This window comes from Ricinus communis, chromosome 9 (genome assembly GCF_019578655.1).
Source record: "Ricinus communis isolate WT05 ecotype wild-type chromosome 9, ASM1957865v1, whole genome shotgun sequence".
Lineage (NCBI taxonomy): Eukaryota > Viridiplantae > Streptophyta > Magnoliopsida > Malpighiales > Euphorbiaceae > Ricinus > Ricinus communis.
Genome location: NC_063264.1, coordinates 16,153,204 through 16,175,400, shown reverse-complemented (window position 1 = coordinate 16,175,400; position 22,197 = coordinate 16,153,204). Strand labels below are relative to the sequence as shown.

Below are 22,197 nucleotides of genomic sequence, written 5' to 3'. Positions count from 1 at the left end.
TATGTACAAGTTACAATGAGTATGTATATGAATCCTCAGACGAGAAATGCTAGCCAACCTTACTCTCTCTTTTAGTCATACTTACTAGCTCAACCACCCACTATCAAGCCTTACTTCCTGAATAAAATTTATGAAAAGAGTAGAATGAGTATAAAAATAATCAATGAATAGATTTATAAGCAGAAAACAGTTTTAGATAACTGTAAGTAGAAGAAAGCCATATAATTATACAAAATATATAACGTTGTGAATCAAATTTGGGACTACGAGAGTTATCGCCCAGTCAATTCCTCTCTCGTTCTTGATTTGACTCTAGTTTATTTATCTTTCTTTATTTATTTATTAATATTTAGCTTCTAGTTTCTTCTTCTTATGGAATGAGAGCTTTTGCATTATAAAATCGCATGCAAGCGAATACTTAAGGCCAATGAGCATATTATTTTAGTTTTCTACCTTGCAGAAAATCAAGTTATTGGTTCTTTCAAGAACTTGGTGGAGTTATCAACACTCGTGCTAGCTAGCATAGACTTACCATTCACGTCCTTCCTTTGTCTTATGTTCTTTGTCTGTCCTTGTATTTAAATCAACTTGATTTGATCCTTACGCTTAGCCATATGGAAGACAACAAAGAACTTGTGATTTCTTTCCTTACTGGATCTAAAGTCGTACCTATATTCTCATTTTGTTTTTTTCTTTTGTGTCTTTCTTCCTAATATCTGTCTAGTATGATGGTTTGGTTTTATTTGGAGAGCATAAATACAAGTGTTTAGTGAAAGCATGTGGAAAGTGGCAATTATAGGCACCGATCCAATACTTCGACAAATATGAAGAAAGAAAATTAGTTGATCATGTACAGATATCATTCTCAGAATGATCACTATCACGATCCGATCTGTGGGACCATGACCGGCACTAGAGAGTGGGTAGGCATAAGGCCACTGAAACCCGTAGCAAGCCTAACAATTCAATAACTCAATCAAAGAATAATTCAAATTCTACCCATTATAACTATTTTCTAACTAACTTTCAACCATCCAAATACTACATATTTAATTCAGTCTGCCAACATAAATAGGCAATACCTAGTTTGACATGCCAAAAAAAATAATAAGTTTTGAAATTACTACTACGGAGAATCTAAAATTCTAAAAATCAAGCATACTAATAAAATCAGTTACATTAGACCCGAAGATAAAGGGAGTCAGGCTGCTAGAGCAAAAGAAGCGCGAGAAAATAACAACCACTTGAAAAATCACATGCAAGCGAATACTTAAGGCCAATGAGAATATTATTTTAGTTTTCTACCTTGCGGGAAATCAAGTTATTAGTTCTTTCAAGAAATTTATGGACTTATCAATACTCACGCTAGCTAGCACAGACTTATCATTACGTCCTTCCTTTGTCTTATGTTCTTTGTCTGTCCATGTGTTTAAATCAACTTGATTTGATCCTTACGCTTAGCCATATAGAAGACAAGAAAGAACTTGTGACTTCTTTCCTTAACGGATCTAAAGTCGTACCTATATTCTCATTTTGCTTGTTCCTTTTGTGTCTTTCTTCCTAATATCTGTCTAGTATGATGGTTTGGTTTTATTTACGGAGCATAAATACGAGTGTTGAGTGAAAGCACAAGGAAAGCGGCAATCATAGGCACCGATCCAATACTTTAACAAATGCGGAGAAAAAAAATTAGTTGATCATGTATAGATATCATACTCTGAATGATCACTGTCATGATCCAATCTGTGGGACCGTGACCGGCGCTATGGAGTGGGTAAGCGTAAGGCCACCGGAATCGGTAGCAAGCCTGACCATTCGCTAACTCAATCAAAGAATAATTCAAATTCTACCCATTATAACTATTTCCTAACTAACTTTCAACCACCTAAATACTACATATTTAATTCACTCTGCCAGCATAAATAGGAAATACCTAGTTTAACATGCCAAAAATAAATAATAGGTTTTGAAAGTACTAATGTGGAGAATCTAAAATTCTAAAAATCAAACATACTAAAAAATTAGTTATATTAAACCCGTATATGAAGGAAGTCGGGCTGCTAGAGAAAAAGAACTGCGAGAAAATAACAAACACTTGAAAAATCGCATGGAAGCGAATACTTAATGCCAATGAGCATATTATTTCAGTTTTCTACCTTGCGGGAAATCAAGTTATTGGTTCTTTCAAGAATCTGTGGAGTTATCAACACTCGCACTAGTGAGTATAGACTTATCATTTACATCCTTCCTTTATCTTATATTCTTTGTCTGTTCTTGTTTCGAAATCAACTTGATTTGATCCTTACGCTTAGCCGTATAGAAGACAACAAAGAACTTGTGATTTCTTTCATTACGGAATCTAAAGTCGTACCTATATTCTCATTTTGTTAGTCTCTTTTGTGTCTTTCTTCCTAATATCTGTCTAGTATGATGGTTTAGTTTTATTTGGGGAGTATAAATACGAGTGTTGAGTGAAAGCACGTCGAAAGCGGTAATCATAGGCACCGATCCAATACTTTAACGAATGCGAACAAAGAAAATTAATTGATCATGTATAGATATCATTCGCCGAATGATCACTCTCATGACCCGATCTTTGGGACCGTGACCGGCGCTAGGGAGTGGGTAGACATAAGGCCACTGAAATCCGTAATAAGCCTGACTATTCGCTAACTCAATCAAAGAATAATTCAAATTCTACCCATGTATAGCAGAATAATTTAATTCAGTCAACATGCAATCATAATATCAATGATGTAGAAAATAATATATGAATAGTAAATAGATAATTAATTTTATAAAATAGTTATTTAGATGAATAGTAAATAAATAAATAATTTAAATCTTTAAATCAATTAATCAGAATTGCTATATAAAATTTTAGCATGATACATGTATAGCATAATATAGCAGATATATGACTTTAACTCACAGTTCTGATGACTCCCCTAGAATACGGACATTTATTCCTTGTATAACGGGTCTAGAATTTTCCAGAAACACTTCTAATATTCATCAATTATTTACCAGGTGTCGGGCCATCAAAGCTGCATTATTCTTCCCGACTCCGCAACACAACGCAACTATATAAAAGGTCTTTATAAAATTATCATATTGCTTAATTTCGATAGCACAAAATTTTGATTTTCAAAGATACTTACACATATGCCTTAAATTATTTTTCTCAAATAACTAACCAATATAAATTTTTAATTAATAATTCTCTAAAATCAACAGGCTAAGAAATTATTGAGACGCTTGATAAATCGGTCGACTTGCCTTCAACTGCTGGAGGCTGATAGGCGATCCGAGTGCGCCTATGGACTCAATACAACACGTAGATGATGCTGCTAGCACCTGATTCTCCAATACAGTCCCCGATCATCCGGAAAAATCACGGACAGTTTCGATCGTTGATTTTCAAACAGAGTCCAATCGCTGCAAAATTAGTGCCATTGGAAAGCTTGTGACGCATAGGTCCTGAATATGTCCTCTGATCATTCGAAACCAACAACATTGGCCGGAAAGTTCAGAAATCCAAACTGGTGCCTATTTCTTTCTTCACCGGAAAACACCATCTCTGATCACCAATTTCGACACTACCACTGCCGATTTGAAGCTCAGGTCGAGGGGAGTCGTTTACCACCAAAAATAGTAGCTATCGATGCCGAAAACGCCATGAACAGCATCCAAAAGGCTGTTGTCATCTTCCTCATTTTTCGCCACCTTGCATTTCGTAGGTTGGTGCCACTATTGTCCTCTTCTTTTCATGGCTGCCTCCTACCGGTCCCTTCTTCTCAAACCAGCTCCTTTTTCTGCCATTAATGGTAGCCAAGCTTTCTCTCTCTCTCTCTCTCCCTTCTCTTCTTCCTCGTCCTTTTCTTTCTTTTTCTTTCTTTCCTTACATATATACATAATTAGTCCCTCTATTCTTTAGTTACTAACTATTAATCCTCGGAAGTTGTTCTTAAACCCTTAAGCTTAATGTCACTCTTTCACTTAAGCCCTTAGTTGTTACCTTTGGGCTAAATTAAAATTTTTATTAATAGAGAGTTACTTATTTAACCTTGCTTTTATATTTGATATTACCATAATGCCCTACCGACACTATTTATTTACAAAAATACTAACTAGTATATTTTCCACTAAAGCCCATATTAATTCAACTCTACTTTTAGCCTCCTCAAATATAAATTTCAATTTCATCCTAAAATAAAATTAACTTATTTAATCAATTTGTTTACTACTTTCAATTAAATCCAATACCATCTTGGTAATTAAAATTTACCTTTCCCCCAAATAATTTCTTTAAAATAATTATTTTTGGAGCCCCAATTAGGCAAATTTAATTTTTCTTATACATACTAAGTAAATACAAGAGTGATACTTACAAGAAGTAAATCACATTTTATATAATTCACTTATTTAATTAAACTTATTAAATATAGGTTAATAATTCCTTAAATTTTATCTAACATTTAAAATCCTTTTTAGAATAAGACCTCATTAATAATCTGTCATAATTCCTCCAATTTTAAAATAAAATTATTTACTCTAATCACATGTATTAAATTTTAAAACTTCTAGTTTTATTATTATCATCATCACAATCTTTATTAACTATTATTATTATTAAAAAAATTTCGGGTATTACATTCTTTCCCCCTTAAAAAAATTCGTCCTCGAATTTTAGAAGAATAAGGCTTACATTAAGATTGAAACAAATGAGAGTAGGAATCTCTCATCTCCTACTCAGCTTCCCAAGTATATTCCTCGATAGAGTGATTCAACCACAACACCTTAACCATCGGTATATCCCTAGAGTAAAGTTGGCAAATTAGAGTATCCACGATCATGACTGGCTACTCCTCACAAGTCAAATCTCGCTCAGATCCACATATTGAGGTCGCAACACGTGCGAAGGATCGAAAATATACTTCCTCAACACGGATATATGAAATACCAGATAGACATGCGAGAAATTTGGCGGCAAGTCCAACTTATATGCCCCCTCATCAATCCTGTCGATAATCTCAAGGATTCCACATAATGCGGGGCTAACTTGCCTTTCTTACCAACCCGCACCATAGCTTGCATAGGAGATGCCTTAGGAATACATATTCTCTGATACTAATCTCCACATGCTCCTGCTTCGGGTCCCAAAACTCTTTTGCCTAAAGAAAGCTGTCTGCAGCCACTCGCGGATAATAGGAATCTTCTCTGAAATGATCTGAACCAACTCTGGTCCTGCCAAATTCCATTCGCCAACTTCTTTCCTAATGACCCGTCCCTTACATGTACTGAATATCCTTAACATCCACATCATATCATCCATCTAGTTGTGATAACTGATACAAGACCATTTGGGTATTGAAATCATGTTGTCCCGAAACAGAACTCCACCTCGACTGGGATCTAGAAAGTCTCCTTTGTTCCTCTACAATCCAAAATGGAGTATCCTGAGCCATAGATCCATTCTCATAGCAACTAAGCTTGTCATCCAGAGAACCCCAAGCTAACATAGTTTACTTTGAAAGATTTACTTATTTATTTACTTATAATCATTATTAACAAAAATTATTATTATCTTGAAAAACACCTTTATAAAATCATAAAATCTCTAGTCATTTTCTTTTTATAAAATTCTAGAATATCACGCACTAGGGTGATGATACCCCTTATCACCAAAGGGTTGCGATGCATGATGTATGATGCATGTCCTGAAAATAAGTTATGGTGCTTATAGTATACTAGACTCGGCATTTTATATGCATGCCTAACAATGAAATGCCATAATGAGTTCTTGTGGGATTGGGCGTAATATTGTACTTTAAAACACTTCTATTCTATTAGAAAAATAAGTAGTGTTCACTGAAGCTTCTCTAGATTCCCAGCGCCTGAAAGATACACACCAACCACGATTCTTATTCTTCTTACAACCATAAAACTCCACCTTAAATGCTCTGACCTCTACTCGACATTTTAAGTATTAAGGCCAGCTTTACTCATTAAGACAATACTTGATGTGATGATGAGGCAATTTATGGCATGACCGCAGCTACACTTTACAGCAACCATAAACTGTATTGCCCACCGTCGAAATGACAATTGAAGTATCTAAGGCTGGTATGCACTAATCACTTATAGAAACGGTAATGAGTCTACCATGCTTCCTAACATCTCGCAAAAGAAAGTGCACCACCACTGAGTAGGGAACTCATCACAAATCTCTGACCTTGCTATCGCTATTGCGTTTATTCTTAATACAATATCAAAGATAAGCTCACAAGAAAAAGAAATAATAGACTCTCTAATAATAAATGCTGAAACTAGAGTCCATGAAAACAACTTTGTCATGATCCTAGATTCGCAGTACAAAGAATGCTAACCTAGGTTGAAAGAAATCTAAAACTAGGCTTTGATACCAACTTTGTCATGATCCAATTTGTGGGACCGTGGCCGGCGCTAGGGAGTGGGTAGGTATAAGGCCACCAAACCTGTAGCAAGCCTGACCATTCGCTAACTCAATCAAAGAATAATTCAAATTCTACCCATAATAATACTAATTATTTATTATAAGGTATTACATTCTACCCCCCCTTAAGAAAAACTTCATCCTCGAGTTTTAAAAGAAACAAGGCTAACGTCAAGATTAGAACAAATGAGGGTAAAGATTCCTCATTTCCTGCTCTGTTTCCTAGGTACACTCTTCTGATGAATGGTTCCGCACAACACCTTAACCATCGGTATAACCTTAGAGCGCAGTTGGCGAACTTGAGTATCCATGATCATGACCGGCTGCTCCTCGTAAGTCAAATCTTCACTTACTTCCACAAATTGAGGCTGCAACACGTGTGAAGGGTTCGAAATATACTTCCTTAACATTGATATATGAAATACCGGATGCACATGCAAGAAATTTATGGCAAATCCAACTTGTATGCCACCTCTCCAATCCTATCTATAATCTCAAAGGGATAACGAGGGGCCAATTTGCCTTCCTTGCCAAATCACATCATGCCATGCATAGGGGACACCTTTAAGAATATATACTCCCTAATACTGAACTCTAGGTGCTTCTGCTTTGGGTCTGCATAACTCTTCTACCCATTGAAAGCTGTGTTTAGCCACTCGTGGATAATAGGAATCTTTTCTGAAGTAATTTGAACCAACTCTAGTCCTGCCAACTTCCGTTCGCCAACCTCTTCCTAACACACAGGAGATCTACACTTTCAGTCATACAATGTCTCACAAGGGGCCATCTCGATGCTTGCATGGTAGCTATTGTTATACATGAATTCAATCAACGGTAGGTACCAATCCCACTAACCACCAAAATCTATCACGCAAATCTAAAGCATATCCTCTAAGGTCTGAATTGTCCTCTCCGACTGTCCGTTAGACTGGGGGTGAAAGGCTATGCTGAAGTCTAATTCTTGTAGCTTTCTCCAAAACCTCAAAGTGAACTGCGGTCCTCTGTCATACACTATGGAAATAGGAACACCGTGAAAACTAACAATTCTCTCCAAATACACTCGTGCATACTTGGCCATAAAATAAGTAGTCTTCACTAGAAGGAAGTGCACTGACTTAGTCAATCGATCCAGAATTACCCAAATAGAATCATAACCAACCGAATTCTTGGGTAAACCCGAAACAAAATCCATGGTAATCCTTTCCCATTTCCACTCTGGTATGGTATGCAGTTGCAATAACTCTAACAGCTTTTGATTCTCCAATTTAACCTGCTGACACGTCAAACACTTGGAGATAAACTCTACCACATCCCTTTTCATTCCATTCCACCAATAATATTCTTTCAAATCATGATACATCTTGGTGGAGCCCAGATGCATGCTGTAAGCTGTATAGTGAGCCTCTTCTAAAATCTTTTTTCTAAGATTATCTACATCGGGAACTCATAGCCTAGTGCTCATCCTGAGAGTATCATCATCATCTATAACAAAATCATTAGCTCGACCCTGCTGAACTTCTTCCAAGATTTTTTGTAACTCTGGGTCCTGATTCTAAGCTAACCTAATTTTATCAACAAGCACAGACTAACCCTGAAATGTGCTAACAATGCTCCCGATTCTAATACCTCCATCTGCAAGCTTTGGTCGCATAATTCTTGCAACTCTCTAGTCAGGGGTCTCTTCTCTGCATTGATATGAGTAAGACTACCTACTGACTTCCTGCTCAAGGCATCTACCATGACATTTGCTTTACTTAGATGGTAGAGAATATTACAATCATAATCTTTCAGAAGTTCCAACCATCTCCTCTGTCTCAGATTCAATTCCTTCTGTTGAAAAATATATTTCAAACTTTTTACTCAGTATATATGCATGTCTGTAGGATAGTGCCTCCAGATCTTTAGAGCCAAGATTCTGCTTACGCCATCTCCAAATCATGGTAGGGGCGGTTACTGTTTATCCTCTTGATTTCTTGGATGCATAGCCCACTTTAACATGCTACATCGTGGGATCTGACTAAACCACTCTAGAAGCATCGATACGTGAATCCACCCATCGGCGAAAGCGTAAGGTAAACACGGTTGAACTCAGGCTCTCTCTCGGTTTAAAACTTCTTTCACACACGTCAGTCCACTGGAACCTGACGTTCTTCTGAGTCAGCTTAGTCAAAGTCGCTGTTATCCTTGAGAAGTCTTGCACGAATCTACAACAGTAGCCTGCCATTCCCAAAAAGCTACGCACCTCAGTCACTATGGTCAATCTCTGCTAGTCAGTCACTGCCTCTACTTTCTTAGGGTTCACTTGAATACCCTCCTTACATATAACGTGTCCAAGAAAAGGAACGCTTTCTAAATAAAACTCGCACTTAGAGAACTTAGCATACAACTGATGCTCCCTCAACATCTGAAGTACCATCCTCAAATGCCACACGTGCTCCTCTTCATTTATGGAGTACACCAAGATATCATCAATGAATATAATGATAAAACGATCCAAGAATTGGAGCACCCCACGGAGACGTACTGGGTTTGATAACACCCTTATCCATGAGGTCCTACAACTGCTCCTTCAACTCCTTTAACTCAGCTGGTGCCATTCGGTAGGGCGGTAAAGAAATAGGTGCCGTACTCGGTACCACGTCGATGCAGAACTCTATTTATCTATTAGGCGGTAATCCTGGAGCTCTTCTAGAAATACATCGGGAAACTCGCGGACCACCTGAACATCCTCAACACTACCTCTTTCTACCAAGGTATCCTTGACACCCACGACAAAGCATCCACCTAGCTGTAATGGCTAACACGAGATTCGATGGAGTAGGTACCTGCTCGCCTTTAAAATGAAACTGTGAGTCCCTCGGGATTCGAAAAGTTACTCACTTTTCTTGGTAGTCCAACATGGCATAATGAACGGCCAACCAATCCATTCCCAAAATTACATCAAAATCCATTATGTCCAACAGATTTAAATTGGAAACTAAATCCCGACCCTCAACTGACACTGAACACGATGGAAACGCAACATCGGTCTCTAAGGAGTCACTTAACGGGTAGTGACTGACATCGAAACTTGAAGTCTAACCGGTTGGACATCCAATCTTAAAACAAAATTAGGTGATATAAAAGAATGGGTAGCCTCAAGGTCTAACAAAACTCTAGCTTCAGAATAGCAGACAGGAATAATACTTGACACCACGGCATTAGAGGCTCGTGCATCCTGATGAGTGAGGGTGAACACTCTCGCTTGCCCATAGCCTCACTGCTGAGAGCCTGAAGTCTGACTCTAAACTTTGCTCCCAGATCGGCCTCCCACAGGCCTACCTTAAAAACAACGGCCCTACTGGTTGATGAACTAACACAAGGGATAGTAAAACTCCCTGGATCATGTTTCTTTTTCGACAACTTGTTCTGGTAAATCATCAAACATTCCTCATTTAGCATCACGAATGCCAAGTCCTCAAACATCCTTTTGTTGCTAAGGATCTCCTTTAATAACTTCACATACCTAGGCATCTGCGAAACAGCTTCAACAAAAAGTAAGTCTATGTGTAGTTGTTTAAGTACATCAAGAAATTTACCAAACTGCTGCTCAACTTGCGCCTGCTTTAACCCAGCAGGGTATGAAATTTTGGGCTGGTATTCCTTTAATGAAATCTTCTTTGCCTCTTCCTTCTCTAGTTCCTTCGCCTTGTTATCTTCAACCTTTCTACTTGAATCTACCTACGTATCAACATCATTTCTAGAAATAGGAGAAGAACCAGGAATATACTTACCTTACCACAAAGTGATTGCATTCACATGCTCTCTCGGATTGGACTCTATATTGCTAGACAAAGTCCCGGGCTGCCTCTCAACCAACATCTTAGAAATCTGGTCTATCTGATTCTCCAAGTTTTAAATGGAGGCCTGTTGATTTATAAGAGCTGCATCCATTTGCTGGAATCTGGTCTTTGAAGTGGACACAAACTTGATCATTAGCTCCTCTAAGCTAGGCTTTCTCTATTGACTCTAAGGAGACTGAGGTAGGAGAATAAATTGTTGTGGCTGTTGATGTAGTCATGGAACTAATGGTCCCTGGTTGTTGTTGTTCCTCCATCCAAAGTTTAGATGATTTCTCCATCCCGGATTGTAAGTGTTGCTGTATGAGTTCTTCTGCTGCCTAGGCTGACTCCCCATATAGTCCATTTATTCATGGTTAGATGAAGAAGTAGCAAAAATACCTCACGACATACAATTACTAGTGAAATGCGGGCCACCACAAAAATCACAACTAGCTTGAGCTGCTTGGACAGGCATCTGGAGTTTATTAATTTTCTTAGATAATAACTTCACTTGAGCCGCCAAGGCTGTAGTAGCATCCAACTAGTGTACACTCCCTTGACATCCCGTCCTACTCCTAGTAGTGTGCCACTAGTAATTGTTTATAGCCATCTCCTTTATCTAGCTTTAGGCTTACTCTGGTGTCTTGCTGCTCAAACAACCACCTGTAGTTGCATCTACCATCTACTTAGTAGCCAAATTCAAACCATTATAAAAAGTTTGTAACTGTAACCAGATTGGTAGTCCATGGCGTGGGCAGCATTGCAGTAGGTCCTTGTAGCACTCCCTGGTGTCATACATCGACTCATCGTCAAACTACAAACAAGAATATGTCATTTTTAAGTTTAGTGGTTTTAGAGGGAGGAAAGTACTTAAACATAAATTTCTCTGCGAAAGAGTCAAAAGTAGTGATATTGTTTTGAGGTAGCGACTATAGCCACCGCTTTGCTCTATCCTTCAAAGAAAATGGAAACAAGCGGAGACGAATTGCATCGTCTATTGTCCCATTAATGTTGAAGGTATCACAAATCTCCAAGAAATTCGCTATATGCACATTAGGATCCTCATCTAGCAAGCCTCCGAATTGAATTGTTTGTTGCAGCATCTAAATCACATTAGGCTTTATTTCAAAATTATTGGCAGTGACAACCAGTCTCGTAATGCATTTTTAGGTCCCCTCTAGTGATGGTTTCGCAAAACCATACATTTTCCGATTATTCTCATTATTGTCGTTGGTGTTTGCCATCTCTACTGTAGTTTCTTTTGGTTCACTCTCGTCTACAACTTTCCCATCCTGAATCTCTTCCTCCTTTAAGTTCAACCGCTTCCTTAACTTCTTGAAGGATCACTCTAGTTTTGGTAGAGGGTTTACTAGATCAGGATTGGATCTCCTGAGGATACACTACCTAAAACAACGAATAACCAACAACACAAATGAATAACAGTAATAAATCAAACAAAAGTAAATAAAGAACAAAGAATAAATGGCTAAATTAACAAGAGCACACAATTCACAATATTTCTCAAAATAGTCCGTGGCAACTGCACCAAAAAGTTGATGCTTCACTAAACACGACTAGCAATCTACAAGCAAGTGCACCTATCGAATGTAATCTAGCTATGGCAAGTATCAATGTTGTATCCCACGGGAATTGAGAAGCTACTGTTACTATGCTATTCCTATTATCTAACCGATTAAAAGGAGGTAAATATTATTAACTAAAAATGATTGAGAATGCAAATGAAAACTAAATTTTAAAAAAGGGAATGAAAGTTTGAAAAAGACAATGAGATGAGTTAACCCAATTGGGGATCCTATTTAGCTAGCCGGCTTAAAAATAATAATTTATGAATTGATTGATTAAGAATTGTGATCTGTGGATAATTTCTTAAATGAATTGGCCTCTCTCTCGAGTTAACTAATTCTTAATTCTACAGATCTAAAGTTGGAATCTCTTCCTAACAATTGATTTTAGAATAGCATTAATCTCAAAATTACCGCTAATAGGAATGTCTAATTCTTATTCCAGTAAGTTATTACACTTATCTCTAAGATGCAAATCACTTAATCACACAAGCAGTTGTCCAAACTCAATTGAATTTCTCAATTACAAAGGAGTTCTCAAACTGATTCAACAATAAAGAAGAAACAATAGATTTCATTATACTTGAATGAAAACTACAATCTTAAATCAACAATCCAATCACTTAAGCATAAAAGAAGCCTAGCATCACTAAAGATCACCCCCAAATGAATTTAATAAGATTAGTTACACATATTCATTGATTAAACTAATGCAACAATCAAATACAAAGTAAATAAGAATCGAAAAGAACATGAACACCCTTTTCTCAAATGGTGGAGATGCTATCCCCTCTTGAATAACTCTGGATCCAACCTCTACAGCTCAAGACCTCCTTCTTCTTTCCTTTGAATCTTCAAATAAATCCTCAAGAATAGCTATTTGGATGATGTCGAAGTGGAATTCATCTCCGTTTTCCTCTTCTTGATCGTCTAGAAGGTTGCTATGAAAGTCTGTCTTGAATATCCCAAAGTTCTCTCTCTAGAATCCCTAGCCTCTCTCAATATCCCCTTCTCTTTCTTTTTCTTTTCTTTTAAATTAGGCTTTGAGATCCAACACGGCTTCGATTTAGGCCGTGCTAGATCCTTGCCGTGTTGAGCTAAAATTGTACATCTGGCCTTCTTCAGCACGTCTTGGAATTGGGCCATGCTGATCAGCACAGGCATGCTCCTAGACCGTGTCACTCTTGGAAACTGTGTCCTCAACACGGGCATGTTGAACAGTCTAATGCGCCCGATTCATCCATTTCTTCTCGATTTTAGTCCGATTTCTCTCTAACTTTGATGATGCACCTAGAAAAATACACGAGACATAAAGGAAACTAAAACACTGTGATTCTAATACAAAAACACATAACTTTCCCTAAAAACAACTCAAAATTAAGCATGCAAACATGTGAAATATCAAGGATGTCACATTAGGCCTTAGCTTGATGATCAAATAGGATGAGACGTAAATCCACCTGCGTAAGGGGGAAATCATATTATTTTCGATTAACGCAAGCGTAATACAAGTTGAAATTCGAGCGCTTTGATTTTTGGAATGCATATAATGAAGTAATTTTGGTTGGAGTTTTTTTATGTAGGCCCATGTGAACTTACTCTTATTTTTGTTAAGCTGGCTCAGAAAATTTGAGACTAAAATTAGATGCCCAGTGAACTCTTCTCTCATTCTTGATTTGTCTTTAGTTCATTCATCTTTATTTATTTATGTATTTATTCATATTTAGCTTCTAGTTTCTTCTTCTTATGGAATGAGGGCTTTCGCACTATAAAAATCGCATGCAACTGAATACTTGAGGCTAGAGAGCCTATTATTTCAATTTTCCACCTTGCAGGAAATCAAGTTATGAGTTCTTTAAAGAACTTTACAAACTTATCAAGATTCACGTTAGCGAACATAGACTTATTGCTTACACCCTTCCATTTTTTTATGTTCTTTCTCTACCCTTGTGCTTAAATCAATTTGATTTGATCCTTACACTTAGCCATATGGAAGAGAACAAAGATCTTATGATTTGTTTCCTTATAGGACCAAAATCCTACCTATGCGCTCACTTTGTTCGTTGCTTTTGTGTGTCTCTTTCTAATCTTTGTCTAGTATGATGGTTTAGTTTTATTTGGTGAGCATGAACACAAGGGTTGAGTGAAAGCACATGGAAGCAGCAATCATAAGAACCGATCTAATGCTTGTACAAATGCGAAAAAGGATAATTATTTGATCCAGTATTAGTATCATCCTCCTAATGATCATGGACGAATCTTTTAGAGGAAAGAAGGAAAGATGAGAATTGAGGCACACCCACATATTCTGATTCAGGATTTGCACCATTAGGATCTCTATAATTTCTTATTATTATAGGCTAGATGACTCCTGATGATACAAGGTTTGGCATAAGGAATCATTTAAAACACAATTGATAAGCTTGACCAGTGACACTGGAGCTTAGCTTGATGATCAAGTAGGACGAGATGTAAATCCACACATGTATACTCCACAAGAAGCTAATCAATCTACTTGAATGTTTTTTAAGCATGCATTCTACACAAGAACAGAAAGACAAAAGCAAAACAACTTTTAGGTCTAATAACCAATTATCATTCAAATTCAACATAATCCTATAAGCCTTAGAAAATCCTAAATCTTAACTAATAAAGATTTACGTCCATTTAGGATAAAGATAACCTTCCTAATAAAGATTTAGTTTTCTTTAGATTCTAATTCTATTGATCAACTTTATAATCTGCCATGAAATCCCCACCAATGCAGAAATGTGCTCCGTTTTCTGGGCCATACTTGGGCATGGTCTTAAAGTGATTTGAATAGAAGCGGCAATCATAGGCACCGATCTAATGCTTCGATGAATGTGAAGAAAGAAAATTAGTTAATCATGTGTTAATATCATTCTCCGAATAATTGCGGATGAATCTTTTGAAGGAAAGAGCATACAACGAGAATTAAGCCACGCCCAAAATTGATACGAACTAGCTAACTTGTGCCAAACCCATATTCAATGTTGATGTCTTCACCAAAAATCATTCACCTAATCAAGCAAAGAAACTTTAACTCCCAACAGGACCCTTAAATAACTTGTACTTAAGAACCTTAATTATAAAGAATTAAAGGCTGTTTAGCATAAACATAAGTTTAAGTTAAACGAAGGTTGCAGAATACCAAGTATTTACTTGATAAATTCACCAAGTTCATAAAGAATAAAAGAAGAGAATTAACTCCCAAATAATTCAACAACTCCCTTTACATAGAAATTCGTACTAGCTTATATAGGCCTTAAAGAAATCTAATTCTATAATGATAAGGAAGCAAACAACAATAAGACTAGGAATAGAACTCATAAACTAAAAGGATAACTCAAAACAAGACTCCTAATAATTAAATGACTTCTTTAAATGAACAAATACTTCTAAAATTCGTCCAACCATAGTCCATATAATAAACATGACAATTGGGCTTAAGTAACATGTGATATGCAGCTCGTTCTTAAGTATTAGACTCCAAATAGCTTGACTTGATTATCTTGGGCTTATCTTGTCTTGATCATGCCTCCATATGTTGCATTGAGTTGATAGGAGTATCTTGAGGCCCATTATCTTGATTAAGCCTAATCTCACTTATACTTTGAATCGAGCTAGGATTCCTAGTGGCAAAAGGATTCCTTTCGTCGCTTGAACTCCTAATATTAGCAGAACTCCTTGCTGGATTAGGATTCCTATTGGGATTAGGACTCCTTATTGAAATAGGATTCCTTGAGCAAGTAGGATTTGCATTATTAGGTTTTCTTGTTGGTGTAGAATTCCTTATGCTACATGGGTTCTCATCACAAATATTTTTATTTATGATTTGCACCATTGGGATCTCCATCATTCCTTGCTCCTCTAAGGATGAGGACTCTTGATGACACAAGGATTGGATAAGGAAACATGAGAGCGCAATTGACAAGCTTGACCGGTGGCATTGGGAATTACCTTGATGATCAAGCAGGATAAGACATAAATCCACGCATGTCAGGCAGAACTCATGTTGTTTTCAATTAATCCAAGCATAATACTAGTTCTAATTCGAGCACTCTAATGTCTGAAATGCATACAATGAAGTAATTTGACTCGTAGTGTTTTTAAGTAGGCCAATGTGAATTTACCATTATTTTTGTTAAGCTGGCTCATAAAAATTTAAGACTATGAGAGTTGTTGCCCAGCCAACTCCTCTCTCGTTCTTGATTTGACTTTAGTTTATTTATCTTTCTATATTTATTTATTCATATTTAAGATCTAATTTCTTCTTCTTATGGAATAAGGGCTTTCGCACTATAAAACCTCATGTAACTGAATACTTGAGGCTAATGGGCATATTATTTCAGTTTTCTACCTTACAGGAAATCAAGTTATGGGTTCTTTGAAGAACTTTTTGGACTTAATCAACACTCATGCTAGTGAGTGTAGACTTATCCTCACGTCCATTCTTTCTCTTGTGTTCTTTGTCTACCCTTGTGTTTAAATCAATTCCATTTGATCCTAACAATTAGCCATATAAAAGAGAACAAAGAACTTGTGATTACTTTCCTTATCAAATCTGAACTCCTACCAATATTTCCATTTCTTTTGTTTATTTTGTGTCTCTCTTTCTAATCTCTATCTAGTATGATGGTTTCATTTTATTTTGGACCATAAACATGAGTGTTGAATGAAAGAACGTGGAAGCGGCAATCATAAGCACCGATCTAATGCTTCGATGAATGCGAAGAAACAAAATTAGTTGATCGCATATTGATATCATTCTCCAAATGATCGCAGATGAAGCTTTTGGAGGAAAAAGTGGATAACGAGAATCAAGGCACACCCAAATATATACGAACTGGCTAACTTGTGCCAAATCCATATTCAATATTGATGTGTTCACCAAGGATTATTCACTTAATTAAGTAAAGAAACTCTAACTCCCAACAGTACCCTTAAATAACTTGTACTTAAGAACCTTAATTATAAAGAATCAAAGACTGTTTACCATAAACATAAGTTTAAGTGAAATGAAGTTTGTAAGATACTAAGCCTTTACTTGATAAATTCACCAAGTTAATAAAGACCAAAAGAAGGACATTAACTCCAAAATAATCAATATTCAACAACTCCCTTTGCATAGAAATTCGTACTAGCTTATATAGGCCTTAAAGAAATATAATTCTATAATGATAAGAAAACAAATAACAATAAGACTAGGAATAGAACTCCTAAATTAAAAGGATAACTCAAAATAAGACTCCTAATAATTAAAAGACTTCTTTAAATGAATAAATACTTCTAAAACATCCAACCCTAGTCCATATAATAAACATGACAATTGGACTTAAGTAACATGTGATATGCGACCTCTTCTTCAGTATTGGACTCCAAATAGCTTGACTTGATTATCTTTGGCTTATCTTGTCTTGATCATGCCTCCATATGTTGGGTTGAGTTGATAAGAGTATCTTGAGGCCCATTATCTTGATTAAGCCTAATCTCACTTGGACTTTGAATCAAACTAGGATTCTTAGTGGAAATAGGATTCCTTTTGTCGCTTGAACTCCTAATATCATAAGAACTCCTTGCTGGATTAGGATTCCTAGTGAAATTAGGACTCCTTGTTGAAGTAGGATTCCTTAAGCAAGTAGAATTTGTATCATTAGGTTTTCTTATTGGAGTAGAATTCCTTATGCTACAAGGGTTCTCATCACAGATATTTTATTCCTGATTTGCACCGTTGGGATCTTCATCATTCCTTGCTCCTTCAAGCACGAGGACTCCTGATGACACAAGGATTGGCATAAGGAAACATGGGAGCACAATTGACAAGCTTGACTGGTGGCATTAGGGATTACCTTGAAGATCAACCAGGTTGAAACATAAATCCATGCATGTAAGGCAGAAGTAATGTTGTTTTTAATTAATCCAAGCGTAATACTGGCCGGAATTTGAGTGCTCTGATGTCTGAAATGCATACAACGAAGTAATTTGGGTCGCATTATTTTTAGGTAGCCTAATAAGCATCATACTACATATGTTTTCATGCCCGATTGTTTACATTTTTATGCATGATTATCCCATTTTATGCTAGAATCACTTGTCTTTTGTTTCCTTTCTCGTTTCAGGTCATTTTCGAAGGACACCATCAATAATCGAGGGAAATACGTGTGATTACGGACCAAAATACATCAAATTGGGTGAGAACTAGCACCCCGAGGGTTGAGCAAGGACTGGACTCCGGCCGTGCTGAATTACCAAGAGGCTATCCCCAATTGTGCCATTTCAGCACGACTTCCGTAGCCACCATGGCCTCCAGCACGGCCTATGGTGGCTTAGCACCGGCTTGGGCACGGCTTGGAAGGAGTCGGCCTGACAAACTCCATGATTCAGCCTTTGCTGGACTCGTGCTAAATCATCATGACTGGACTCACGTGTCTTTGAATCAACTATATAGGCAATTTTGAGTTCTTTTAGAGGGGGGACGATTTTTGGACTGAATTCCAAGACACACACTTAATCAATTATTTCCTATACCTCAATTGTAGACCTTGAGAGATCAAAATTCATCAATTGAAGGGGGGATTTCACTTGTTCCAACATCGAATTGAAGATCAAGATAAACTTTGGGAGCATTCAAGAGGCAATTAGGGTTTGAGATTTTGAATTTTGCAATTTTAGGGTTTCTCATTCAGCTTGAAAGAGAAGGGTGTACATGCCTTTAATTTGTTTTTCCTTATTTTGTTCCCTAATTGCTTTAACCATGAACATGAGTAGCTAGATCTTTTGAATCCATTAGGGTTCACCTTTGTTGATGGATTATGCTTAATTGTTAGTTTTTATAATTATCCTTCTTGTAATCTTCTTGCTATTCAGTAATAAAAGTTTGATTCAGTTAATTTGAGACGTTGGATTAATTGTTTATTAGGTTGTTTCTTGACATTGAGAAATGCTTGTTACAACTTGACATTGAATAGTAGGCGGTAGTTAACACTTAGAGATAAGGTTGATTTACTCACGGATTAAGAATTAATAACTCTTAATAGTTTTAAATCATACTTAATGCTAATCTGCGATGTCAGATAGGAAGAGATTCCATTAGGTTAGTGCAGGGTTAGGAATCCGGTAAGCTCGAGAGAGGAACCGGGATTCAATTCAGGATTTAGGCACGGGTAAGCAAGATCGGCAATCCATAAAATCCATCTTTAGAATTCCATCACTTAGGCTCCCTTTTGGGTTTGTTTCTCTCTTTGCAATTGTCTTTTGATTATCCATTGTTCTTCATTTACTTATTTCCACTCACAACCATTAGGTAATGCGTTAGAACTTTCACACCCTATTTCGGACTAGATAACATAGCAAGCGATGGTAACTCTAGGTTCACCCGATCTCCAGGGATACGACCTTGATACTCACTAGTGCTAGGCTGCATCGGTAGGTTCACTGCCTTAGGTGTAAGTTGCATAAAGAGCCCATCAAGTTTTTGGCGCTGTTGCCGGGGAACACAGTAACGGTGAACTAGAGTGAATTGTTTTTGTGTTAATTTAATCATTATTTGTTTATTCATTTATTCTTTTTTTATTTTTTTATTTTTTTTATTTTTTTATTATTTATTATTTATTATTATATTGTTTTTATTGATTGATGGTTGTGTGGACTTTCGGTTTCAGGTAGTTTATGACCAGGAGCTCAAACTCGAATCTTATAGAGCCTCTATCTGATCCAGAACGATCCCTCAGACTCTTAAGGAAGAGGTTGCAATTAGAAGAGGAGGAGATTGAGGTTGAGGTACCTGTGGATAGACTAGACACGATGGAAAACCATGACCCCCAAGCCAACGATGATCAGAGGACGATGTACGAGTTTGCTCGACCATCTTTACATGGGACGAAAACGAGTATAGTCAGACCTGCTGTAGCGGCCAATAATTTTGAGATAAAGGCCAATGTTATTCAGATGATCCAGCAAAGCGTGCAATTTGGAGGATTGCCCAGCGAGGATCCCAATGCACATATCTCCAACTTTTTAGAGATTTGTGATACATTCAAGATAAATGGAACAACCGATGATGCCATTAGGCTGAGATTGTTTCCATTTTCCTTGAGGGACAGAGCAAAGAGATGGCTGCAATCTCTTCTACAACAGATGATCACTACCTGGAAGGCGTTGGCTGAAAAATTTTTATATAAGTATTTTCCTCCCACTAAAACTGCTAAACTTAGAAATGAAATATCTTCTTTTGCGCAGTTTGATGATGAAAGCATGTACGATGCATGGGAGAGGTTTAAGGATCTTTTGAGATGCTGCCCACATCACGGATTGCCAGTGTGGATACAGGTTCAGACCTTCTACAGCGGGTTGAACCTTGCAACGAGGCAGATGGTGGATGCTGCAGTAGGTGGGGCGCTAAGCGGTGAGCCGGCGGGCTCGGAACTTGATAGAGGAAATGGCCATGAACAACTATCAATGGCAATCCTCTAAGAGCTCGACCGGAAGACAGGGAGTGGTTAACCAAGTGGACTCTACGGCAACCTTGGCGAGCTCAAGTGGAGCTTCTAGCCAAGAAGATCGACCAACTCCGGACCGGTTCATGCGGCGTTGGGCTGCGAGTTTTGTGGTGGCCTACATTACGGTCTGACATCGCGGGAGGTATGTTTGCTTCATCCTCTACTACTTTTCCATCTAATTCTGCTATGTCTTCTGATGTTGAACAAGTTGATTATATGGGGAATGCCCTAAGGCAGCAGAACGATCCTTACAGCAATATATACAACCTTGGGTGGCGCAATCATCCCAACTTCAGTTGGAGGAATAATAACGCTCAGGGTCCACTGGTTTTGAGACTTCATCGGTAGCGAACATTCACCGGGCTGCACAAGCTCCTCCTCTACCAGAAAAGAAGTCAAATTTAGAGGAACTTATGATGAAGTTTGTGACGTCTACGGAGATGAGGTTCCAGTAAACTGATAGTGCACTTAAGAACCAGCAGGCCTCGATTCAGAACTTGGAGACCCAGATTGGCCAAATCTCTAAGTTGTTGTCTGAGAGGTAGCAAGGAGCGCTCCCAAGCACCACTGAGTCTAACCCGAGGGAGCACGTGAACGCCATCACTTTGCGTTCAGGTAAGTTAGTTTCAGCTCCTTCTAAGCCTATTTTTGATGACGCCACTATTGATGTGCAAGTTAAGGCAAGCAGTAAGGTTAGGGAACCTGAGGGACAAAAGGTGAAATCAATTCTAGTTAGGGAATATCAACCTAAGATTCCTTATCCTGCTAGAGCTAAACAAGTAGAGGCGAAAGAGCAGTTTAGTAAGTTTTTAGATATTTTTAGACAACTGCATATTAACTTGCCTTTTATTGATGCATTGGAGCAGATGCCGAAGTATGCTAAGTTCTTAAAGGATATACTTAGCAGAAAAAGGAAGTTGGAGGAGGTCGCCTATGTTCGACTTAATGAGGAGTGCTCGTGGTGTTTGAGCAAGTTGCCAGAGAAACGTCACGATCCAGGGAGTTTCACTATTCCCTGCACTTTAAGTAATTTGTGTGTTGATGATGCATTAGCTGATTTAGGGGCTAGCATAAATGTCATGCCGACTAGTTTGTTCAATAAGCTAGGTTTGGGGGAGGCAAAATCCACTAGGATGTGCGTTCAATTAGTCAATTACATTAAGCTTCCTAGGGGAATTGTGGAAAATGTGCTAGTTAAGGTAGATAAGTTCATATTCCCTGTGGACTTTGTGGTTTTGGATATGGACAATGAGCATGGTGTACCATTAATTTTGGGAGACCTTTCCTTGCCACAACTAGAGCTAAAATAGACGTATTTGAGGGGAAGTTAGAACTTAATGTAGGGGACGAATGTGTCACTTTTAGTTTACCCTCATTTGATAGTTCTTCCACCGACCATGTTCATGCCATTTGTTGTATTGATGGAATTGATCTTGCATGTAATACACAACCACAAGATGTACAAATGGATGATGCTATACATGTTTCTTCCCCTACTAGTATGTGTTATTTATCTGAAAAAAATAACTTGTATCAATATGAGACTTTGTGCTGTGATAGACCCGAGAAGGGTAGTTGCAAGTTTGTTTTTGACAGGTCACTTAGCTGGAATTCGGAGTGGATGAATGGACATCCCAAATCGGTCCAGAGAGCACCCCCTTGGTCATCTACTACACACATCGGACCTTTTCATTGCGCTTATATGCCTCGAGCCCCAACTTACATTGAGCCTACCTTCTTAATTTGCCCGCGATGCAGGAATGCTGATCCAGAGTCCAGCTAGACGACTCGAACAAAAA

General features: G+C 37.7%; 1 non-coding gene across 1 annotated transcript; it reads right to left on the bottom strand.

Annotated features, from left to right (window-relative positions):
* Positions 1-20,105: 20,105 nt before the first annotated feature.
* Positions 20,106-20,212, bottom strand: LOC112535813. Its single transcript, XR_003079902.2, has one exon. It is a non-coding gene; the product is annotated as a small nucleolar RNA R71 (small nucleolar RNA).
* Between the last annotated feature and the right edge of the window lie 1,985 nt (positions 20,213-22,197).